Source organism: Bos indicus x Bos taurus, chromosome 24, assembly GCF_003369695.1.
Source record: "Bos indicus x Bos taurus breed Angus x Brahman F1 hybrid chromosome 24, Bos_hybrid_MaternalHap_v2.0, whole genome shotgun sequence".
Taxonomy (NCBI): domain Eukaryota; kingdom Metazoa; phylum Chordata; class Mammalia; order Artiodactyla; family Bovidae; genus Bos; species Bos indicus x Bos taurus.
This window is the reverse complement of record NC_040099.1, coordinates 50842171-50868638: the sequence shown is the minus strand read 5'-3', so window position 1 is coordinate 50868638 and position 26468 is coordinate 50842171. Positions and strand designations below refer to the sequence as shown.

At 44.1% G+C, this 26468-nt stretch overlaps 1 pseudogene; it reads left to right on the top strand.

The window, feature by feature from the left end:
* LOC113882819 overlaps positions 1–26468 on the top strand; it is a 152041-nt pseudogene that overhangs the window by 120547 nt on the left and 5026 nt on the right.

Sequence of the window (26468 nt, the reverse complement as noted above, 5' to 3'; positions counted from 1 at the left end):
TAAATTCCAGGAGTTGGTGATGGACAAGGAGGACTGGCATGCTACAGTCCATGGGGTCCCAAAGAGTCAGACATGACTGAGCAACTGAACTGAACTGAACTGAACTGAACACTAGTAATATATATCTTTATGGTAAAGAAAAAAAGAGGGAGACATAAAAGAAAGAAAGAAAGAAAACAAAACCTTTAAAGACTAATACACACAAACAAAACTTAACTGCATTTCTATCCCCCAGACTAACAGATGTCAATATTTTGGTAAGCCTTCTTTCTAGATGCTTTTCTACATGCATAGAGACAGAGATAGAGGTGTAGACGTAAATATAAATATGGAAAGATATAAGGCTTCTGTTGTTAAAAAATGAAATAATACTGCACGATGCAGTTTTGTGAATTGTTTGCTTCCTTTGGCAAAGGATCTGGAGCCTATTTCCATGTCAAGAAATTCCTTCTAATGTCGGGCAAGTCAGCTTTTTTCTCCATCGGTTAGATACAGAAAAAGAAGCCACCAAATATGAAGATGAGACTCCCTCCCGAGCTGTGCCCTCCTGGGAGAGACTGATCACACAGCATCACACACAAGCAGCCCACAGCTCAGCACCTGTGCACACCTCCAGCCCGCAAAATAGGGGCTTGAGAAACCCCATCCCGCTCTTACCTTCTGCTCTGGCCTCAGCAAGGTTTAACTCAAGCAACTGTGGGACAGTGTCAAAGATCAAGGGATCTGTGCCTCATTGCAGGGGGCTTCCCAGGTGCCGCCCAGTGGTAAAGTATCCGCCTACCAATGCAGGAGATGTGAGTAGCAGTTTCAATCCCCGGGTTGGGAAGATCCCCTGGAGGAGGACATGGCAACCCACTCCAGTATTCTTGCCTGGAGAATCCCATGGACAGAAGAGCCTGGCGGGGTACAGTTAGTTCATAGGGTCACAAAGAGTCAGACACACCGGAAGCAACTTAGCACGTACAGGTAGAAAACAAATGGCTGCTGGGGACAGTGCACCTACATAAACCAGCCCCAAATCAGGGAACAGAGGGGTTTTTTTTAATATTTACTTATGTATCTATTTATTTGGCTGCACCAGGTCTCAGTTGTGGGACACAGGATCATTGATCTTCATTGCAGCATATGGGATCAAACATGGGTCCCCTGCATTCGGAGTACAGAGTCTTAGCCACTGGACCATCAGAAAAGTCCCAGGGAGCAGAGTTTAAAGGAAAGCGGTCCCAAATCTTCAACATCACGTTTACTAACTTCAGAGAATTCTGTGATAAAAAATATGTATATATATTTGCTTATCTATTTTTAATTTACCTAAATCTGATTGTCATACATTTAGGATGTTTCTTTATTAGTAAAGGCAGTGCCAAAGAATGCTCAAACTACCGCACAATTGCACTCATTCACACGCTAGTAAAGTAATGCTCAGAATTCTCCAAGCCAGGCTTCAGCAATTCGTGAACCGTGAACTTCCAGATGTACAAGCTGGTTTTAGAAAAGGCAGAGGAAGCAGAGATCAAATTGCCAACATCCTCTGTATCATCGAAAAGAAAGACAGTTCCAGAAAAACATCTATTTCTGCTTTATTGACTATGCCAAAGCCTTTGACTGTGTGGATCACAATAAACTGGAAAATTCTGAAAGAGATGGGAATACAAGACCACCTGACCTGCCTCTTGAGAAACCTATATGCAGGTCAGGAAGCAACAGTTAGAATTGGACACGGAACAACAGACTGGCTCCAAATAGGAAAAGGAGTACGTCAAGGCTGTATATTGTCACCCTGCTTGTTTAACTTATATGCAGAGTACATCATGAGAAACGCTGGGCTGGAGGAAGCATAAGCTGGAATCAAAATTGCCGGGAGAAATATCAATAACCTCAGATATGCAGATGACACCACCCTTATGGCAGAAAGTAAAGAGGAACTAAAAAGCCTCTTGATGAAAGTGAAAGAGGAGAGTGAAAAAGTTGGCTTAAAGCTCAACATTCAGAAAACTAAGATCATGGCATCTGGTCCCATCACTTCATGGGAAATAGATGAAGAAATAGTGGAAACAGTGTCAGACTTTATTTTGGGGGACTCAAATCACAGATGGTGATTGCAGCCATGAAATTAAGAGATGCTTACTTCTTAGAAGGAAAGTTATGACCAACCTAGATAGCATATTCAAAAGCAGAGACATTACTTTGCCAACAAAGGTCTGTCTAGTCAAGGCTATTGTTTTTCCAGGGGTCATGTGTGGATGTGAGAGTTGGACTGTGAAGAAGACTGAGCGCTGAAGAACTGATGCTTTTGAAGTGTGGTGTTGGAGAAGACTCTTGAGAGTCCCTTGGACTGCAAAGAGATCCAACCAGTCCATCCTAAAAGAGACCAGTCCTGGGTGTTCATTCAAAGGACTGATGCTGAAGCTGAAACTCCAATACTTTGGCCACCTGATGAGAAGAACTGACTCATTGGAAAAGACCCTGATGCTGGGAGGTATTGGGGGCAGGAGGAGAAGGGGACGACAGAAGATGAGATGGCTGGATGGCATCACTGACTCGATGGATGTGAGTTTGAGTGAACTCCGGGAGTTGGTGATGGACAGGGAGGCCTGGCGTGCTGTGATTCATGGGATTGCAAAGAGTCGGACACGACTGAGCTACTGAACTGACTAAAAAATGAATCACTGTGAACATGTTTGCCAGACTGTGTGCACTATCATGAATATTTCCTGAAGATAAATTTCCAGAGGTAGAATGGCTGGGTTAAGGAGAATTGCATTTTTAAGGCTTTTAAAAGAGCCAAACCAAAAGGCCCAAGGTTGTAGCAATTTAAACTTGTGGTTCAAGCTCAAAAGGAGTGGCCTCCACCACAAATTAAGGAAGGCTTCACAGAGGAAGTGAAATTTCAGCCCAGTGGAGATGGGGAAAGTCAGGCCAGAAAAGAACAACACTCCAACTAAAGACATGGTGAGGGAAGCACTTCTAGGAACCCCTGAGCTCCATTTAGTGGAGGGTGGGCAGCCTGCATAGGAGGAAGAGAATATAAAGGCTGGCAGGAGGGCTGAAGTCAAACTGGAGACATGAATGCCTGGCCAAAGGGCAGGGAGTTTCGTCAACCACATCTGAGCAAGGAAAACACAGTCAGATACGATCAGCTATAAATTGCCCAAAACAATGTTTATTCAGAGATTATACAACTAACCAAGAAAGATAAGAAAGATGTAAATTGCCTATTGTGCTTGAAATAATAACACTAATTCTTACCATCAATGTGGGCAGACTTCCATCTGTCTATGGATTGTGCAACATAATCATGGATATGCATGTGGTCCTACATGTGTCATTTTGATGCGGGACCGTTGTTTGCTTATAACCCAGAAAGCTTTATGTGTGCTCCATCTTTGCAGTTTGTTGGTATAACTGTATGAGCTGCTCTCCTCCAAGATTTCAAGGCAGAAGAAAGAGTAGGTCCTCAAATGCATCTGGGGAGTTTCTGCCCTCACTTCCATCCCCTGGTTTCAGCCCCATAGGTGGGTCGAGTCAATGCCCCCCCCCTCTCTCTCTCCATCTCCTGAGCACCTCCTAGCCCAGGAGGGATTCTCATTGCCTCCTTGTGGGATGGGAAAGCACCTTATGTCACAGCCTACCTCATCCCCTGTTCTACTGTTCACCTGCATAAATGCCAAACACTAGTCCTCCAGCATTGGCTCCCAGAGAACACACAAACCTCACTTCTCTCAAAGAATCTGACTCCTCACACTAAAACCTTGCAGATGGAAATCACAGCTGTTGTCTTTGATGTGCACTTTGAGAGCCTGTCTTGGAAGCCAGGAAATGAAAGTGGTCTCTACCCTTCAGTTAGATACCGCAAAGCTCCCTGTGTCAGAGGAATTGAACTTTGCCCCAAAAGAGGTCTGGTCTTTGCCCTTGGCTCCTGGGGTGCTTACCTCTAAGCCTGGAATGTCCTGCCCTATAGGAATGTCCCTGCTTACCTGGAGGCATTGGACCACACCAGACATGTGATTTATGGAGGGGGTTTTGAGGCAAGCGCTATCAGCTCAGTTTCTGAAGACGGAGCTGGAGCCTGAGGTCAGCCACATGAGCCATCGTCAGCCATGGAACCCAAACAAAAACTCTGGACACCAAGGCTCAGGTGAACATTCTTGGTTGGCAGTCCCCCACATAACATACATTATCACACAGCCTTGGCAGAAGAGTAACCCTGTCCATGACGGTGGGGGAGGATGACCAAAGACTCCGCACCTGGGACTTTCCCCCACCACCTCTTCCCATGGCAGGTCTTAACCTGCATCTTTCCCCTGTAACAGACCATAGCTGAGAGCATAATGGCCTTCAGTGGGATCTGTGAATACTCGAGAGGTATTAAACCTGAGGATGGTCTTGGGAACTGTTTCTCTAAATCTGCACCCCCAATTCAGTAGATGCTTCAGCTCCCTGGAAAGAGAGGGTTGCAGAGCAACTGAAGTTACCAGCAAGGAGAATTATCCCAGATAATGTACCAAAATATTGTCCCATCACACATGTCTAAAAAGGAAATGAATGCAGTGTGGCCATATGTGGTAAGTGCTAATAGTGAGGTACACACCCTGAATGGTACTAAATTCGGAAGAGGGAACATGGTGGGTGGAAGAGATTAGAGAAGGTTTCATGGATTTCATGGAACTTGAGCTGAGATTTTGAGAATGTAGAGAAATCAAGCAGTCAGAGTGAAGAAGAACATTCCAGGTAGGAAAGAATGATTTATATCAGCTTGCCAAATTGGCATAGCATTGAGAATCTGGGGAGGAAAGGCTGAAACAGAAAATTAGGGAATTATTAGCTGTGAAAGATTCTTGATGTTATTTATCTCCCTGAATGCCCTCATTAGCTGATCACTGTAAAAGTCTTTTCAAAATCCCAACAATCACTTTGCTAATTTGGAACACAGAAGCAAGGGTCCTATTCTTGATTCTTCTTTGGTCTTTTCCACACAGTCCACACTGAATACACGTATGAAAGAGCAGACAGACCGTGGGGGAAAAGGGGTGTTGGTGAAGGCCTCAGTGGCATCAACACACACGAGAGCACTGGCAATTAACAAGGCCACCTCACTGTCCAACTCAAGGAGGTGCCGCTCACAGGGGATGCAGACGGACCGGGTCCCCTGAAGTCGTGTGATGCTCTTACCCTCACGAGTAAGGAAAAGCTTTGAGGCCGCAGGTTCGATAAGAGATCACTGGCTCCGATCAGAGAAATTACAAAACATGAACACTCATACTGAGGACCATAAAATAATTAAGGCTAAGGGACCACACACAGCCCAAGTGACAATTAGAGCTATTAACCAGTGTAACTTTATGGAGGCACAGACATCAATAAGCGCAAAGACTTATTGTTTAGAGGAGGTGATCAGAAGGCCAAAAAAGCTGCTGTCTTCAGTTCAGCCTGGGGCTGAGAGCAACTGTCAACCAGGGGGCTCAGCAGCATGAGAATTCAGAAGCAATAAACCTGAGTTTCTCAACATTCCCACCTCCCCATCTCGGTCAGTTCACTTAATATAACAGAACACCCTAGACTGAGTGGTTTATAAACCATAGAAATTTATTTCTCAAAGTTCTGGAGGCTGGAAAGTCTAAGATCAAAGTGTCAGCAGACTTCATATCTGGTGAGAAACCTCTCCTTGGCTCACTGATGGATTCCTTCTCACTGTGTGCTCACACAGCAGAAGGGGCAAGAGAGCTCTCCAGGGTCTTCTTAATAAGGACCCGAATCTCACTCGTGAGAAACAACATAATCACTTCTCAAAGACCCTACTCTTAATACCATCAAATTGAAGGTTAAGATTCCAACATGTGAACTTTTTTTAATTTATTTTTAATTGGAGGGTAATTGCTTTGCAATGCTGTGTTGGTTTCTGCCATACAACAATGTGAATGGGCCATTAATATACATATCTGTATGTCCCCCCCCCATCTTGAGCCTCCCTCCTACCCTCCACCCCAGCCCACCCCTCTAGGCTGTCACGGAGCACTGGGTTGAGCTCCCAGTGTTATGCAACAACTTCCCGCTAGCCACCTATTTTACATATGGTAGTGTACCAACATATGACTTTTAAGGGGCCATGAGCATTCAGTGCACTGCATCACCCCACATAGACAACTGGACCTTTTGCCATCCTCAAAAACCACCCCACATGGATATCTGAACCTTTTGTTTCCTCAAAAACACTGCAAAAAATTAAATTTTCCCTTTCAACATGGCTCATTACATTGTTAGGAAGCTCACGAACACCTCTCTGAGAATTTGGTAAAAATCCTGAGCTCTTACCCCAGAAATACACACAGAGAGAGTTTTGTGCAGAACTCTAGATTCTGAAGCCCATCTCTGAAACCCTGCCACCTCACAGAATCAAATATGATCTGCTACTCAATTTAGACAGTCATTTCCTTATTAATACTCAACATTACCTCTGTCAGGATATTTGAATTTTAACTAGGTCATAAGGTCAATGTGGTAATTTACTTTTTAAAGACTTTTAAGACTGTGAACTATGTAATGTGTAAAAGGTGATTCATTATCATATGAAAAACCCTAAACATGACTCAACAGTTCAGAGGTGGCTGCTTAAGCCCCTCAGACATTGTGACTTAAATCCACTCCACAGGTTTGTTAAATAGCATAAAGGATGTTAGGAATAATTTATTTGGGGTGAAATAAGTGGTATTTGAGAAATAAAAATTATCCAGTCTCCTTGGAGAAGGAAATGGCAACCCACTCCAGAATTCTTGCCTGGAGAATCCCCAAGGACAGAGGAACCTGGCGAGCTACAGTCCATGGGGTCACAAAGAGTCTGACACAACTGAGTGACTTCATGTTCACATTGAAAACATTCATGCTAATTGAAATAAGCAAACCTAAAAGGACAAATACTGTATGATGCTGTGTATTAGGTACACAGCGTAGTCAAACTGGTAGAAATAGTCGAATCATGATTGCCAGGGCTAGGGGGTTGGGGGGAAGGTTGAATGTTTAATGGGTGCAGAGTTTCCATTTCAAATGATGAAAAAGTTCTGGAGATGATGGTGGTAATGGTTGCACAACAATGTCGATGCATTTAATGCCATGGAATTGTGGCACTGAAAAATGACTAAAATAGGAAAAATTTATGTTCTATATATTCTACTAAATTTGTAAATGAAGTTTAAGGATGAGGCAAGCACAGGACTTCATAACTTTGCGGGGAATGCTTTAGAGAAATCCTATCCCTGTACTTTAAGGCAGGGGTCCCCAACCTCTGGGATCCAAGGCCTGATGACCTGAGGTGGAGCTGATGCGATAACAATAGAAATGAAATGCATAATAAATGCAATGTGTTCACAGCTGTGCACCGGGATGACCCAGAGGGATGGGATGGGGAGGGAGGTGGGAGCGGGACTCGGGACGGAGGGGACACAGGTACCCCGTGGCTGATTCATGTCAATGTATGGCAAAAACCACCACAGTACTGTAAAGTAATTAGCCTCCAATTAAAATAAATAAGTTAAATAATAAATAAATGCAATGTGCTTGAATCAGCCCTAAACCGTTATCTCCCTCAGTGGTCTGTGGAAAAACTCTTCCACGAAAATGGTCCCTGGTACCAAAAAGGTTGGGGACCACTGCAAGGGACTCCAACAAGCACCTTGTGTGAATATGTTAATCCAATATGGATGCAGTGATCTATATATTTTTTAATTTTTTATTTTATATTGGAGTATAGCTAACTAACTATAACTACTCTGATAGCTTTGGGTGAATAGCAAAGGGACTCAGCCATACATATGCATGTATCCATTCTTCCCAAACTCCCCTCTCATCCAGGCTGCCCCATAACATTGAGCAGAGTTTCATGTGCTGTACGACAGGTCCTTGTTGGTTATCCATTTTAAATATAGCAGTGTGTACCTGTCCATCCCAAACTCCTTAACTATCCCTGCCCTTCCACCTTCGTCCGTGGTAAGTTCATTCTCTATGTCTGTGAGACTGTTTCTGTTTTGTAAATACGGTCATTTGTATCATTTCTTTTCAGATTTCTTTATATCACATATAAGGGGTATCATACAACATTTGTCTTTCTCTGCCTGACTTACTTCACTCAGTACGACTCTATCCATGTGGTGATGCAATGCCTTATGACAGCAAGGATAGGCAAGCATGGGCTGTGAGCTTGACTTGACTCCAAAACCATCAGAAACCATGGCACTCGCCTTGAAGTAACACGCTCATGAAGTCAATGAGAAGAGCCACCTCTGAATTTCCAAGAGCAGGTTGTTATCTTCTTTTACACTTGTGTATCTGGCAGAATTTTGTCAAAGATTCACTTTCATTGCAGCATCCTCCCACTAGCCAGCTTGTGGAGGACTCTATTCCCCTCTAATCACCAGAGGCTGCTAGTCTCTTACCCAGAGAACCTGACAATCGCCAAACAGACGAGATTTGCCTAAGCCACTCCCCCAGATTCAAAAGAAACTCAAGGCTTGACCTCTAGCCAAGAAGGTAGCAAAACAGACAGGAGCTCAGGCCTCCACCCTGGCCCCAATAAAGCAGACAGCTGCCCAAGGGCTTCTACCAGGAGGGAAGAAAAACCACAGAATGAATAGACTCCCATCTTGTCTCCACCAGGAGTCAATAAGAGAAATTATAGCCATATTAAGACATTTTAAAAACAGCTGTAATATTTTACCAGCTATCAAGGAATATGAAAAGAAAAGGGAAAATAGTATCTATTTAGTTAAGGAGTTGACCCGGTTATCCATGAGGAAAGACAATGCATGCTGCAATATAAAGATATATGTATACTTTAGACATAAAATGTTAGACTGCACTATAACTAAACTAAAGCTCATAAAAAATTAGAAAACTGCCCATTTCTCAAAATTCAGATGTATTGTGCTTTAAAAGAACAAGGAGTGAAATTGTAGTCATCAATACAAGGTTGACCAAATGTCTCCAGACAGTAATTAGTTTGCTCTTTCAATTACCAGGGCTTCCCGGGTGGCTCAGATGGTAAAGCATCTGCCCTCAATACAGGAGACCCAGGTTTGATCCCTTGGTTGGGAAGATTCCCTGAAGAAGGAAATGGGTAACCCACTCCAGTACTCTTGCTGGAAAATCCCATGGACAGAGGAGCCTGATAGGCTACAGTCCATGAGGTCGCAAAGCGTCAGACACAACTGAGAGACTTCACTTTTCACTTTCAATTGCCAGCAAATATTTACTGAGCTTGTGCAATATACCAGACAATTCTGAGATAACATGCAAAGATGAGGATGGCACACTCCTTAGGTGGCACTAGTGGTAAAGACCCGCCTGCCAATGCAGGAGATGTAAGAGAGGCGGGATCGATCCCTGGGTTGGGAAGATTCCCTGGAGGAGGGCATGGCAACCCACTCCAATATTCTTGCCTGGAGAATCCCATGGCTAGAGGAGCTTGGAGGGCTACAGTCCACAGGGTCACAAAGAGTCGGACATGAGTGATCAACTAACACACACCAAGGACCTACTGTATGCCACAGGGAACTCTACTTGATACTGTGTAATTGCCTATATGGGAAAAGAATCTTAAAAGGGTGGATATCTGTATATGCAGAACTGATTTGCTTTGCTTTACAGTAGAAACTAACACAACATTTGCAAATCAACTATATTCCAATAAAAAAACCAATTAATTTAAGGGGGAAAAAAAAAGGAGTACTTTCTCTTCCTGCCACTGACTTTCCTTGAAACCACTCTGAGGACTGACCTGTTTCAGGAAGCTTGAGATGAGAGGTGTGGCAATCTTGTGTCAAAGCGCAAGCTGTGTTACTAAGAAGCCTGCTACAGGGGCAGAAGTGATGAAGGCTTCTTCTCTGCGTGAAATTTCAGAGTTTGTGTGAGTTATAGCCCTTTATCTCTCTGCTGGGAAGTTCTCAGACCTGTGTTGAGGGCTGTAACAAGTAGAGTGCTGGAAATGTGTGTTTAGGGAGGTCTGTGTGGGAGTTAGACAACAGTAAGACAGTAAATTAAAGGCTGTGTAGAACTTAAAGAAAACAGTCCTTTATTGCTAAATCAAACAGCTCTGGCCAGCTTCACCCTAAATCCCTGTTGGTTTTCAGTGAGAAATAAAGTCACTTAACAGTGATTGCCTTTGGTTATTGTTACTATGGATCACTTTTTTTTTAACCTCTCAAGTAGGTGAGACTAGAGGAACTTCCAAACTGAATTTCAGAAAATGACGTCTTCATAGAACGTTGGCCAAGGTCATGGGCGTTCCGTAGGAAGACACTTGATTGAGAAACTATTAGAAGTGACACTGTTCAAACAATTGCAGTATTGTAAATACTTGATGGTTGACAAGCTTAACATATCATCAAGTTTTGCTAAGAAATTCTCCAGACAATCCAGAAAGGTGTTGATTCTTATAGCCCTAGACATAGGGGTTGATTCTCAAAGTCCAGGAGAGATGATTAAGAGCTTTTCTTCTTCAGAGAATCCCTGGAATCTTGATAATTTCCCCTTACTGTCAGAACTCTGAGTAGATGTTCAATTTTTGAGCTTCTCCTCACTGTTCCCTCTTCCTCACCCACAGAATAGTAGAGCAACCAATTAGCTTTGTCATGGCCGGAATCAGAAGGAATAAATATGGTTCTCATTGTCAGGGTAGCTCTCAGCTTCTTTGGATAGACCTAAGAAAAAGTTTTTTAATGTCTTGTAGTTGGGTTACTTTAATAGATGAAAGCTGATACCTATTATAACTCTTTCCTTATCCATATCCTCCACCATATTGAGTTACTTGAGATGCGAAACCATCTTTGGTTTCTATATCTGACAGTATTTGGTCCTAATAAGAGAATCACTAGGTGATTTTTGAATAAATGGATTAGTGTCCAAACGAATAAATTAATGAAAAATCAAATTCATTCCTTTTTACAGGGGCATCTGTTGTACCTCTGTGCCCAGCATTTTCCCCTTATTTCAGTAATGGCAACCTTCTTTCTTCCTGCCATGTAGTTCTGGTGGGGCTGCCACTCATAATTCCTGTACCCTCCATCCAAGTTCACCAATCATGGTATTCTTTTTCACACACCACAGGGACTGGTCCAAGCAACAGATACATGACTCAGGCAAAACCAATCAATTCCCTGGTACTTGGGTATTAGGAGAAAGGTGTTCTCTTATTACTGAGACTTGCCAGATTAACACTACACCACTTGGGAAGCCCATGGGGATGTCAGTGGTCATCTTTTCTTTGACATGGAAGTAGCCTGGGTATAACCCAAGAAAATATGGAAAACCCAGAGAGAGTCAAAGAAGAGAGGGGAAGGAAATGAGAATAAGAAGGAGAGAAAGAATGTGATGGAAAGTGACCTGTTATATTTATTTTAATCTGATCCACTGAACAGACTCCCCGCTCCATCTTTCCTGTATTTTGCCCCATTTTTCCCATTTATACTAGTCTTTGTTGGAGACCCAACTAATGTACTCCCAAGAAGCAATTGCACCTACCTTTCACCAAAGCAACAGAAGCTTCTCTTTAAAATAAATAGACCATACCCCCAAAGTTACCATGGGCTGCAAAGTTATTATGGACTTTGCATTATTATTATAAAACTGCAAAGTTATTATGGATCTACTCTGAATCACAGAGTAAATCAATGAGCACACAGTTCAGCCCTTAACTTTCACTCATTAGAATTTTGTAGAACTCACACTCCTTGCCAAGAGCAACACATCAAAATCACCTTTCACACAAAACTGAGCCATATTAAGATAACGCAGCCTGGCAATCAATAATTTTGTATCTAAACACCTCTGTCTATGTCTATACAGCAATGTTTCAGCACTTGTTTATAACTTTTTTACCTTTATGATTTTTCTATAACTTAAGACAAATCCTAGTATAAAAAAGAATAGATTTAAAAAAAAATATAATCCAAACAAAAATGGGAATTGTTGGATGTGTTTCAGTTCAGTTCAATTCAGTAGCTCAGTCATGTCTGACTCTTTGCGACCCCATTAATCACAGCACACCAGGCCTCCCTGTCCATCACCATCTCCCGGTGATGGTCAAACTCATGTCCATTGAGTCAGTGATGCCATCCAGCCATCTCATCCTCTGTCATCCCCTTCTCCTCCTGCCCCCAAACCCTCCCAGCATCAGGGTCTTTTCCAATGAGTCAACTCTTCGCATGAGGTGCCCAAAGTACTGGAGTTTCAGCTTTAGCATCATTCCTTCCAAAGAACACCCAGGACTGATCTCCTTTAGAATGGACTAGTTGGATCTCCTTGCAGTCCAAGGGACTCTCAAGAGTCTTCTCCAATACCACAGTTCAAAAGCATCAATTCTTCAGCACTCAGCTTTCTTCACAGTTCAACTCTCACATTCATACATGACCACTGGAAAAACCATAGCCTTGACTAGACGGACCTTTGTTGGCAAAGTAATGTCTCTGCTTTACTGTCTAGGTTGGTCATAGCTTTCCTTCCAAGGAGTAAGCGTCTTTTAATTTCATGACTGCAATCACCATCTGTAGTGATTTTGGAGCCCAAAAAAATAAAGTCTGACACTGTTTCCACTGTTTCCCCATCTATTTCCCATGAAGTGATGGGACCAGATGTGTTTAAAAGAGTATAAATAAAAGAAAATCTCTATATTCAGTTACAGGGGGAAAAGAATAAAATTAAAGAGCATTCACATTCATTTCACAAAGCCTAGGCTGAGCACTGTGGTTGCAGTATAGACAGAGATGAGTAAAAATAGACCAAGTCCCTGTCCTTGTGTTGCCTACAGTGTAGTGGTAGAGACTACGCTAGACTACATAGTGTGATTAACGAAATAATCACAGATGTTACAAAGGACCATGGTGCCAGAAGGGCTAATAATTAGGGCACTTGACTTCCTCAATAAGGTCTGGAGAGGCTTCCTAAAAGAGTGATGATTGAACTGCAATCCAAGAATGAATAGAAATTAACTTGGTGAAGAAGGGCACGTGGTGTAGTAGATGACGTCAGTGCTCTGTCCAAGGGCTTTCTCTGACCACAGGGTGGTCTCAGTTCTTAACAGGGCAAGCCAGGAGTACTAGAAAGTTGGCACTCCCAGAAGCACAAACATCTCAACTTCCTAAGCCCCCAGGTTGGACGACTCCAAGCATGATCTGCACCACCTTCTAGAAGGCCCTGGTGAAATTGAGCTTCACCGTCCTCACCAGCCACCTCCTCATCCTTGCATCTAGTCTTGGCTTTCTTTCATCCCCAGCTCATCTCCCTTCCCTGACTCCCTTACCAGCACTTTCTGGAACCGCTTCTCACACCAACTAGACAAACTCATGTTCCAGTGTCAGGACAAGACTTCTTGGAGAACCCACCTTAAGACAGGAAGTTGGAGTGAGAGAGGAGAGAATAGGAGAAAACCTTGTGCAAAAGCCCTGAGATGGGAAGGAACACGAAGAGTTTCAGGGACTGAAAGATGGCCACTCTCACCAGAACAGAAAATAATGAGGAAAGTGTGGTAGGAGGAGCTTCTCTGGTGGTCCAGTGGCTAAGTCTCCATGTCCCCAGTGCTGGGGCCCAGGTTCAACCTGTAGTCAGGGAACTAGATCCTACACGCCACAACTAAGAGTTCACATGCCACAAGTAAAGACCCTGCATGTTCCAAAGACAGCAAAGGTCCCCAGTGCCACAACCAAGACCTGGCATAGCCAAATAAATAAATATTACCAAAAAAAGGAGAAGAAGCAGGAGAAGAAGTGTCCAGAGAAGCGGCTGGGGGCAGAGGGAAGAGAGTAGAGAAGGATTCTGCAGGATCCCAGAGCGATCATAAGGGCCCTGGAAATGAGCTCTGCCTTTGTCCTCAGTGGGGTAAGAAGCCAGTGAAGGATTTTACAATGGAGGTTGATGTGCTCTTGTTTCTGTTTTGAGATGGTGGCTCTTGTCTCAATGTGAAGAAAAGACTGGAGGGGGCTAAGAAGGATCTGTTTGAAGTGGTCAAGAGTAGATGATTGTGGTCCAGGTTGAGGTGATAGGAATTTGCCCTGGAGTTACTGACAGAGGGGGCATTAAGTGGTGGGATTTGGAGGATATTTAGGAGGCAAAATCAATAGGGCTTGGAGATGGATTCAGTCTGAGAGATGAGAGATAGGGAGTTATCAAAGATTACACATAGACTCTGGCTTATGTGCTTGAATAGTTAATGTATTTCTATTATAGAAGACATGCCAGAGATCATTAAAGATTGCCTTAAAGCCAAGGTCATATACAAGGAGTATCTTTAGTTCTCTGGAGTAAGTACACATAGGCAGATAGACTGATGATTTTACTTTTACACATTAAAATTCTGGGTAAGACAGGGACTGTGAGGGTAGGAAAACATAAAGAGCAAAATCTAACAGTACCTGGAAACTAAACATCATCTTGCTTTGAAATTAAACTGTAGTGTACTCCACAGCTAACATAACTGGGCAGATTAAGGGGGGAGGAGGGGTAGTCACACATGGACTCAAAGCATGAGAAGGAAGCCATGTGGGAGCAAAGACCTAGGCTGATCAGATGTCTTCCCCCCTTGAGCCAGCCTGATGCCACCTAGAGTTTCAACTCTGTTCAGAAGAATACTCCTCTTAAACCCAGCCCACATTATGATGAAACAGTGAAGGAAAGGAAAAGAGAATGAAAGCTTGGGAAGGACAGTGTATGAAAGGAGAAGAGAGAAGGTAGACAAATTCTCCTACTTTATACTTGTGTTTCAGGCCCAAGCCAATGAGAGTATGAAGGGGAAAGCTGAAGAGATGGAAAGCATCATGGCATTTTAGAGATGGTAGACATTAGCTAGCCCAGGACTAGTCAGCTTCAGCACTATTGACATCTGGGGCTGGATAGTTCTTCATTGAGGAGGGAAGAGGCCTCTCCTGGGCCCTGGAGGCCAGCATCCCTGGCCCCTACTCAGTAGATGCCAGCAGCATCTGTCCTCAGACATTGCCAAATGTCCACTGAAGGGAAAAATGACCCTCGACGAGGACAAGTAATCTACTCTCACCTCTCCATTTTACAGATGAGGAAACTGAGCCCCACATTGGGAAGACGTTTGCCCAAGCATGTGCAGAGTCAAGACAAGAATCTAGATTGTCCCCAAAAGTCGGATCATTCTATTTAAAAGGCCATGTTTATAGACAAAGATTTCTGCTATGTATAAACCTAACTCTAGAAAAAGCTGTATATTGTCAGCCTGCTTATTTAACTTCTATGAAGAGTATATCATGCAAAATGCCAGGCTGGATGAATCACAAGCTGGAATCGAGATTGCCAGGATAAATATCAACAACCTCAGATATGCAGATGATAGCACTCTAATGGCAGAAAGTGAAGAGGAACTAAAGAGCCTCTTGATGAGGGTGAAAAAGGAGAGTGAAACTGCTGGCTTGAAACTCAACATTCAGAAGACTAAGATCATGGCATCTGGTCCCATCACGTCTTAGCAAATAGATGGGGAAAAAATGGAAACAGTGTCAGATTTTTTTTTTCCTTGGGCTCCAAAATCACGGGACAGTGTCTGCGGTCATGGGGGTCACAAAGAGTCAGACATGAGTTAGTGACTGAACAACAACTCTAATGAAAAATAGTTAAAAAAAAAATAATCATGTAACATTGAGAATACATCAGGGGTAAAGAGAACCATCCTTATATGTGAGTGGGTACTAGGCCAATCTGCCCAAAAAGTTTTTACATTGGTGAGGGCACCATGAACCACCCACAGGAGCAGGAAAGTGCGTTGAGACAAAATATCTGGTTTAATTTTATTTGTATAAGACTCAGGAAAAAGTCTAGTTTAGAATACAAGTCAAGGAATATTCAGTTCAGTTCAGTCGCTCAGTCGTGTCCGACTCTTTGCAACCCCATGAATCGCAGCATTACTCAGCCTTTTAAAAGAAGGAAGTCTGTGACATTCTATAACACAATAAACCTTATAGACAGTATGCTAAGTGAAATAAGACAATCACAGAAAAGCAAATTCTGTGTGAATTCCCCTGATAAGAAGTATCTAAACTGATAGAAATGGAGAGTAGAATGTGGTTTCCAGAGGCTGGGGGAAAGAGAGGGCATAGGAGTTGCTATACCATGAATAGAGTTACAATCATGTCAGATGAAACAGTTCTGGAAATTCAAGTGCATTGAGAGCTAACAGTACTGTACTGTACAATTAAACAGTAGTTAATAGGGTATATTTTGTTTTATGTCTTTACCACAATTAAAAACACACGCACAAATCAAGGACTGTTACTATTCTATCTCCCTGTTTCCTTCAGAGTAGGCTCCTATCTGGAAAAGTTTCCTGTGTTTGATGGATAACAACCTGGGAAATGCTGGTCCCAAATCCCAGCCCTCATTTAGAAAGCTCGAGTAACCACAAAGTTGCAGAACACAAAACGACTTTTAAATCCAGTGCTAATTATCACCAAAGACCCATATTTCCAAGTACCAGGGCAAATCTCACTTCTTAAATACAGCTGTATTTTTATAAAAGGCACAGAAAGTTAATGCCTGGAGATCATACTGGTCAAATCCTCTTTAGAGATAAGGGCCCTAAGGCAATACCAAGAATTTGCGATTTTGCCCAAGGTCACCCAGCCTGTTAGTGATAAAACCCTGCACGCAAACCCAGACTCCCGCGCCCTCATCCAAGAACTTCTCTACTTTACCAAACTGCTCTCCTGCTACTCTGAGGACCCCAAATCTACCCCCTCCATTCACATGAGATGCTCATTCCAGGGAGGAATAAATGTGAGACCTCAAAAAGGAAACCATGGAGGAATGTCAAAGAAGACAGATGTGATGAAAAATAAATGAAAACTGTGAAACAAAAAAAGAAAGAAAATTCAGAAGGCTAGAAAAGAAAAATCCCAGAAAATGAGAAACGGGCCCCCAAAAGACCTTCACAAAGATAAGCTGCTGGATATTCTTGGTGCCCTGAGGAGTGTCTGAACTGCTGCCGGAATTGCTTCTAACCTAAATGGAGAATAAAAACTATTTTCCTTATCTATTGAAAGTAAAATCAAATTTCATGTTAGGAAGCACTGGTTTGGATGAGGTGAGCTGAAGTTTTAAAAAATAGAGTGTTATTAGCCACCCCTAGCCAACCCGGGGCACTCGAGAAATGCTTATTTTAAAAAAGAATACCCAGATTTTAACACTCCATATTGGAGTTATTCTGCACGAGGAGTTCATTATTTTCATCTGCTTCTAAATAAATGTCCTCCTCCCTCCTGCCTTCTCCCACGGGCACACATTCACTCTCTGCTTCCTTTAGCTTTGTGCTTTTACACGCGCACACACGCGCACATGCATACACACACACTGATTCTTAACTCCCCCTCTTCCCTCATTCCCCTTCATTTGCCGTTCAAATTGAAGTAGACCTTAGAAAAACCCTGTGTCCACCCTCACATCTATTTACTTAAGCGGTGTATGTATCAGTCATGCAGCTTTTGGCTACAGGGAAGCGCAAACCCAAATAAAAGGAGCTTTGAACAATAAGTACATTTATTTTCCCCATAACAAGAAGTCCCAAGGTAGCACCACACAAAGCACAATAAACGTTTGTTGATTTGAGTTACCCCGCAGCATGTACTCTGCAGAGAATTAATAGCTCACATGTACTGTGGTCCCAGGGGCTTGTCACCCAGCCGGGAAAACTGTGTCCCCAAGCCTAAAACAAGGTAGCGTGACACACACCGAGGGATTGGTGTGGATGATACACACTCCTGCAAGCGCTGAAAAGGAGGAGAGCTCGAAGACCCCAGAGAATGGACAAGGCTGCCTCGCAGGGGACAGGAACATGGGTGAGGTTTGTAAGGATGGGAAGGATTTTGGTAAGTGGAGATGCTGACATGAAGAAGAACTCAAAGTGGAGGAAATCATTGGAAGCAGCAGAGAAAGTGAGTTTTTGGAAGCATGCGGGTAAATATAATCGGAGTAAAGAGTTTGTTCCTCCAGACTTGAAGGTGACAGATGGTAATGTCCACTTCCAATCATGAAGACTAGGGTCAAAACAAGTGAGAATGCCTCAGTTCAGTTCAGTTCAGTCGCTCAGTCGTGTCCAGCTCTTTGTGAACCAATGAACTGCAGCACACCAGGCTTCCCTGTCCATCACCAACTCCCAGAGCCTACTCAAATTCATGCCCATTGAGTCGGGGATTCCATCCAACCACCTCATCCTCTGTCGTCCCCTTCTCCTCCTCTCTTCAATCTTTCCCAGCATCAGGGTCTTTTTTAATGAGTCAGTTCTTCACATCAGGTGCCAAAGTATTGGAGTTCCAGCTTCAGCACCAGTCCTTCCAATGAATATTCAGGATTGATTTCCTTTAGAATTGACTAGTTGGATCTCCTTGCAGTCTAAGGGACTCCCAAGAGTCTTCTCCAATACCATAGTGCAAAAGTATCAATTCTTCGGTGCTCAGCTTTCTTTATGGTCCAACTCTCACATCCATACATGACTACTGAAAAAACCGTAGCTTTGACTAGACAGACCTTTGTTGACAAAGTCCTGTGGAATTTCAAAGGCCATCCCCTCAAGTTGGGGCTTCCCTGATAGCTCAGTTGGTAAAGAATCCTCCTGCAGTGCAGGAGACCTGGATTTGGTCCCTGGATTGGGAAGATCCCCTAGAGAAGGGAACAGCTACCCACTCCAGTATTCTGGCCTGGAGAATTCCATAGACTGTATAGTCCATGGGGTCACAAAGAGTTGGACACGAGTGAGCAGCTTTCACTTTCACTTTCCCCTCAAGTGGTCCAAGGAGGCCCAACTGAGTGGACAGGCAGAATACCTCCAAGAGGAAGTTGAATTCCTTATGGCGGAGACCCTGACTCCATCAAATCTGAATCGCTAGGTTAAAAAATCAGGTTGAAGTGGACACTTTTGGGGACTCCTGAGGGAATCAACCTGAAAACATTTAACTGCATTGTTCAGGAATAACCAGTGTACACATACTTGGCAAAGAGTTGGGAACTAGATTACAGGCCCAGTTTTTCCACTAACTTGCTGCAGCTCCTGAGGTCACTCCCCACTCCCATTCCCAGCCTCAGTTTCCTCTTCTCTAAAATGGGATCACAGGACTAAAGGCACTCGGCACCCCTCCCTCCTCCAGCAATCCAAGAATGGCTCTGTGTATGGATGTTTATCTAGGCAAATGCGGTCCACACGCCTCACAAGCAAGGAAGCGGGGCGATCGGGGCTGTATCCCTCCCCTGATTGTCACCAGCTGAGTGGTGCTGCAGTTTTTCTCCCAAACATCTGTTCCATCATAAGTAATGTCTATCCTTCCAGCCACAATGGGGTTTATTATCATTAATGGTAATTATTGTTGTTGAAGAGCCAAAGAACTTTTAACTCATCCCGATATTTTGTTTCTGCCTCACATCAAATCTCTTCTTCCTAACACATTTCTATTTTCTTTTATTTTTTTTAGAAAGTAGAAGAAAGGGCATGATTGCTGGTATGGATATTTGGATATTTAGTTCAAGTCCGCATGATATTAGATAAGTCCCTTCCCCCCTCTAGCTTCAGAGTGAGTAGAATAGATCTAATGAAGTCTGTGGTTTTTAACCATGAGTGAACCTCAAAATTATTATGAGACTTTTTCAAAAGGCAGATCCATGAACCCCAGTCCAAACCTGGAGGATTTGTATGCCCAGGGGTGGATCTAGCAATGTATATTTTAAAAACTCCACCCAGGAATTCTGATGGGCTCTCTAAATTATCTTTATTGATTTGGTCAACAGATACTTGTTTATAGCCTACTGAATAAATAGTAGGACTATTTATTAATAAATTAGGGATAATGCTGAAATGTCTAAAGCATACAGAGACAGAAGATTTTATTTCTGTCTTTAAAGAGTCCAGCAAATGGTGAGGAAAGAAACATGAAAACAGACACAGACTGAAGAGGATCAGACTTCAAAGACGGAGCACTGACGTTATAGGAGCATACGTGAGGGACTCCAAGTCAGACTAAGGTGATAGGAAGTCTTTCCTGAGGAGGTAGCTTTGAATTGAGCTTTAAAGGACAATCAGAAGTTCGAGGAGGTGGGGACTTCTCTGGTGGTCCAGTAGTTAAAACTCCTTGCTGCCAGTACAGGGGGGCGTGGGTTCAGGGGCACAGGTTTGATCCCTGGTCAGGGGAGCTGAAGTCCCACAGGCCACACAGTGTGGCCAAAAGAAATTAAAAAAAAAAAAAAAAGAGGTTCAGGTAGGTGGGGAGAGCAATGCTATAGGAAAAATCCAGAGTTCATAATAGTAGTTCTTACAAGTGAGGTACAGAGACTGAGTGGGAGGCAAATGAGGGAATAAAAGCTACAGAAACGCCCCACTTCTAACACTCCTAGCATCTATATATGCAAACACTGCCACCCCCATCTCCTCTTGACCTGCAATGCCAGCCCGGGGGAATCACAAACCAGACTGGCTGCAGGTCTAGGGTGAGAATTTGGGGAAGGAGAAGAAATTACTAAGGGAAGAACCAGATGAATGCAGATGGGATGGTACTGTGAGCTCTTGCTGAAAATATATGAAGTTCCCCTAGAGAATCAGTAACTCCAAGGGAAAGAGGACTGGGCTTCACAGCCAGATCTGGTATCTTCCCCACCAGCCTCCTGACTCACCCCTCAAGCTGCACTTGACCTTGGCATGAAGTCTCCTCCCAGCCCCTTCTCCCTCAAGGCTGACCCTGGGAGGGCAGCCTGACCTCAGATCTCTTGACAGGCGCACTGTGCAGGGATGGGGGCCAGTCCCACAGTTTACCTGCATCCCATGAGGGTGGTGTTCCTTGGAACCCCTTGGAAGCTGAATCTGTTTAGGTTGCATTGAGTGATTCCCATCCCCCCACCTCACCCCGAGGAGCAAACTGATTTCTTCCTGGTTCATAGGTCTGCCCTCTGTAGTGACCTAGGTCTATGGGTTGGTTACATTGGCTTCCATTGTTGAACACAGCTTCAAAATCCAGCTGCTCTGTGGCTAATGCTGTCTAACCAGCCCCATCGAGCACTCAGGCCCCTCAAAGTGAAGGCTCTCCTATCATACCACAGGCAGCCTAGAGCAATGATTAGATGTTTTGGAGTGTCAACTAAGATAAGCTTCTTGGAGTCAGTTTACAGTCTCCTTGTCTCTCCAAAATTAAAAAAAGAATTTAGAGGAAACATATTTTCTGTGGGCCAACATTCATCTCTTTCAGAGCTTCAAACACTCGTTAGACACCACTGCTTCCCAGGTAGCCAGTGTAAAGATGCTTAAGATCAGAGCAAATACAGAGAAATGAAAATAAGCCCACCACAACTAAACCTGCTGTGATCAGTGTCCACAGCCCTTGGGTTACAACCTACAGAGGAAGGCAGTAGTACCCTTGTGGTCTACACGCTGGCTCACTTGGAAGAAAGACTTTATTCCAGGAAGAAAATCTATACAAGTTGCATAGGGTGAAAGTGAAAGTATTAGCCTCTCAGTCGTGTCCAACTCTTTTTGCAATCGCATGGACTGTAGACTGCCAGGCCCCTCTGCCCATGGAATTTTCCAGGAAAGAATACTGGAGTGGATTGCCATTCCCTTCTTCAGGGGATCTTCCCAACTCCAGGATTGAACCTGGGTCTTCAATGGCAGGCAGATTCTTTACTGCCTGAGCCAACTAGGGAAGACTTGCATAAGGTAGACCAGTAGTTCTCAACTGGAAGGGCTCTTGCCCTGACCCCATGGGATATTTGGCAATGCCTGAAAATATTTTTGGTTGTCATGACTAGAGAGGGGATTCTACTGGTATGGGTTGGGGGTGCTGTTAAACATTCTACAATACACAGGAACCACTACCCCCCACAACAAAGAATTATCTGGTCCAAAATGTCAGTGAGGTCAAGACTGAGAGCCTGGGCTAGACTGTGTAAGGAAAAGATGTGTTCTCTTCCCTCTGTGGCTGGAAATTGGTGGCCCTGCTAACCTGCTTTCCTGAAGACTGACAACAGTCTCCCTCTCCTCACAAGTCCAGAGACCAGCTAGTCCAGTCCCATCACTTACAGATGAGAAAACATGAGGCTCTGGGAGCAAAGTGATTTCCCTGAAGAACTCAAATGAGCAGAGTAGAACCTGGCTATCGAGCCCCCGAGGTTATTGCTCCCACATTGTGTCCATCCACTAGAACCAGCTCCTCCACAGCACCTCATTTCCAGCCAGACTGTTAATGCCACAAGTTACAAAATAAAGCTTCTATTGGAAAGGACTTTTTTGACTCCAAAAATCTTGGATCTTTCAAGGGTGTATGTATATGTGTGTCTGAGAAGGGCACTAGGAAGGAAGGGTTTGAATCCAGCTTTTTGGAATGAGCCAGCGAAGTAGCAGCTGCCCAAGGCAGTGGCACTGAGACCAGATGGACGATTAAGAGACTGTGTTGGATGGACCTAGAGGTTACCATACAAAGTCAATCAAGTCCAGCAGAGGAAGACCAACATATGGTATCACTTACGTGAGAAATCTTAAAAAATAATACAAATCAACTTATTTACAAAACAAAAACAGACTCATAGACAAAGAAAACAAATTTATGGTCACCAAAGGGAAAAGGCAAGGGGGAGGGGTAAATTAGGATTATGGGATTAATAGAAACACACTGCTGCTGCTGCTGTTGCTGCTGCTAAGTCGCTTCAGTCATGTCCGACTCTATGCGACCCCATGGACTGCAGCCCACCAGGCTCCTCCGTCCCTGGGATTCTCCAGGCAAGAACACTGGAGTGGGTTGCCATTTCCTTCTGCAATGCATGAAAGTGAAAAGTGAAAGTGAAGTCGCTCAGTCGTGTCCGACTCTTAGCGACCCCATGGACTGCAGCCTACCAGGCTCCTCGGTCCATGGGATTTTCCAGGCAAGAGTACTGGAGTGGGGTGCCATTGCCTTCTCCAAGAAACACACTGCTATATCTAAAATAGATAAACAACAAGGACCTACCATATAGCAGAAGCAACTACATTCAGTATCTTGTAATAACCTATAATGGGAAAGAATCTGAAGTTGTACGCCTGAAACCACCACAGTGTCATAAATCAACCATAGTTAAATAAAAATAAAATGAAATGGAAAAAAGAAGTGAAGAAAGGAAACAGTGATACTAAGAGACCAAAGACAGAAATACAAGCTAAAGTTAATTCAACTTTAAGAGACTGTTTAGTCCATTGTCCAGGCAAGACCACAGAACAGGGCTTAGAGGAAGGGGCAGATGATGTTAAGGCAGGGTCTGATGGAGCCATGGTTAAGGCCCGGGCATATCTGTATGTGTAGCTGGCCTTTCGGAATGTTCAGCACAGAGTGAGCCTCTTGTGCACTGGAGGGTTCAGAGACCCTTAAACAATGATCTAGGGGCAGTCCCTGACTTGATAGACCCTTTTGAGGTGAGGAGGCCTTTTGGGACCACATGGTATAAGGGATCCACCTATGCATGGATCTGATGCCCTGGGTGCCTGACAGACGCCAAATTGATTGCAAGGAGAATAAAGAGGCTCCTGAGAGAATAATCCCGGGTGAGGGAGGGAGGCATCTGGGAAAGAGGGGCATGCCAGCCCAGGCAGGAGAGGGAGTCAGTGCAGAATGGAGTGATGGGTTCTCTACGATGCAACACCCTTCCCCATCCTTCTCCACTCCCTCCTCAAACTTTGACCCCAGCGCGTAGGTGCCTTAGGAAGAGGAAGTCTGAAGGGTAAACCTCAAGACCTGAGTCATTCTGGGCTACAGCCCCTGTGCTAGAGGCCCGTGAAGTGGTTTCTCCCCTCCCACTCATCTCCCTAAAAATAGATCCGACCAGTTTGCAGAGGAAGACATTTTTCAACAGATGAGAGAGAGAAAGGTGTACATGAACTGGAGAGACACGGTGGCAAGCCCCAGAAAGCAACCAAGAGCAAACCCCAGAACTCAAGACCTGGTTAGCACCGCCACTGGGGCAGTGGGCAGCATGCACTTTAGAGCAAAGGAGAGACAGAGTTCTCACTCCACCAATGCCCTCCTCAATCTTCCTCTATCTCCATCTGTTGCCCTTGAGGAGTTTATGTACCTTCTCTGAGTGTCAGTTTCCTCCTCCTTAAAATAGAGTTCTCGAAACCTATATGCAGGTCAGGAAGCAACAGTTAGAACTGGACATGGAACAACAGACTGGTTCCAAATAGGAAAAGGAGTACGTCAAGGCTGTATATTGTCACCCTGTTTATTTAACTTATACGCAGAGTACATCATGAGAAGTGCTAGGCTGGAAGAAGCACAACCTGGAATCAAGGTTCCTGGGAGAAATATCAATAACCTCAGATATGCAGATGACACCACCCTTATGGCAGAAAGTGAAGAGGAACTCAAAAGCCTCTTGATGAAAGTGAAAGAGGAGAGTGAAAAAGTTGGCTTAAAGCTCAACATTCAGAAAACGAAGATCATGGCATCTGGTCCCATCACTTCATGGGAAATAGATGGGGAAACAGTGGAAACAGTGTCAGACTTTATTTTGGGGGGCTCCAAAATCACTGCAGATGGTGATTGCAGCCATGAAATTAAAAGACGCTTAATTCTTGGAAGGAAAGTTATGACCAACCTAGCATATTAAAAAGCAGAGACATTACTTTGCCAACAAAGGTCCGTCTAGTCAAGGCTATGGTTTTTCCAGTGGTCATGTATGGGTGTGAGAGTTGGACTGTGAAGAAAGCTGAGCACCAAAGAATTGATGCTTTTGAACTTTGTGTTGGAGACGGCTCTTGAGAGTCCCTTCAACTGCAAGAAGGTCCAATCAGTCCATCCTAAAGGAGATCAGTCCTGGGTGTTCATTGGAAGGAGTGATGTTGAAGCTGAAACCCCAATACTTTGGCCACCTGATACAAAGAGTTGACTCACTGGAAAAGACCCTGATCCTGGAAGGGATTGGGGGCAGGAGGAGAAGGGGCCAACAGAGGATGAGATGGCTGGATGGCATCGCTGACTTGATGGACATGGGTTTGGGTAGACTCCGAGAGTTGGTGATGGACATTCATGGGGTCTCAAAGAGTCAGACACTACTGAGCAACTGAACTGAACTGAACTGAACTGAAAGAGTTAAGAGGGGCTTCTCTAGTAGCTCAAGGGGTACAGAATCCGCTTATAATGAAGGAAATGTGGATTTGATGCCTGGGTCAGGAAGATCCTTAGGAGAAGGGAATGGCAAACTCATTCCAGTATTCTTGCCTGGAGAATCCCATGGACAGAGGAGCCTGGCAGACTATAGTTCTTGGGCTCACAAAAAGACTTCAGAGAGCTCCTTTACCCTTTCTGCCATGCTGAGGACTCAGGGGAAAGACAGCCATCTATGAACCAGGAAATGGGCCCTTGGCAGACCCCAAATCAGTCGGGGCCTGATCTTGGATTTTTCCAGCTTCTAGAATTGTGAGAAATAAACTTTGGTCATTTATAAGCTACCTGGTCTATGGTATTTTGTTATAGCAGCAACTGACGAAGACAACAGTGCTGGGTAGATACAGCATATTCTCAAAGAAGGGATAGAGGTCATCACTACGGGGAGTTAGTCAGAGCATCAGTTGCATTGAGAGTAGGTAACCGGAGTCAGGCTAGGAAAGAATGGACTCCAGATGGGCCTGGATGACAACAGGCAGCCAAGAAAGTCAGAGGTAAAGGTTGGGTCAGTGCAGCAGAGGCCAGGACTGGGCTGCGACTGTGGCGTCCACAGATCAGCCGTCTGAGGCAGGTGATGCTAGTGAGGGAGAAGGGATTGCATCAGCAGAGGATGGTAGAAAGGCCAGGGGAGGCCAAGCTACCCTCTGTGCAGGGAGAGCTCTTTCAGAGCCACAGAAAGAGGGAACGTGTGGCCCATAGGTTCAGTAAACATCATCAAGAGGAAGGAAAGCTAAGGTCCAGCCCAACAAGAGAAAGCTACTGACTCAGCTGACCTATGGACAAACTGGATCTTGCCAAGGATTCACAAGACTGGGGAGCATTAAGAATGTGAATTTTTTTACAAAGTTTTTTTTATTATTATTTATTTATTTGGCTGCACTGGGCCTTAGTTGTGGCAAGCAGGATCTTTGATCTTTGTCGTGGCGTGCAGGATTTTTAGTTGTGGCATGCGAAGTCTTCACTGTGGCCTGTGGGAACTAGGTCCCCCACCAGGAATCAAACCTGAGCCCCCTGCAGTGGGAACTCGGAGTCTTAGCCACTGGACTGCCAGGAAAGTCCAAGAATGTCTTAAATGTCTTAAAATGTCTCTTGAACATATGAAAAGATGTTCAGTCACACTGTAAAAAGAAAAGTTCAACAAGCTATGATTTCTCTATCAGAAGAACAAAAAATTTTAAACATGAGAACCACCCTGTACGTTGTATATTGTACAGGGAGGTTAATCTGAGTATGTCCCTATGGAAGATTGTTTGCACTATCTATCATAACTACAAATGCACACACCCTTGGACACAACAATTCTTTTTT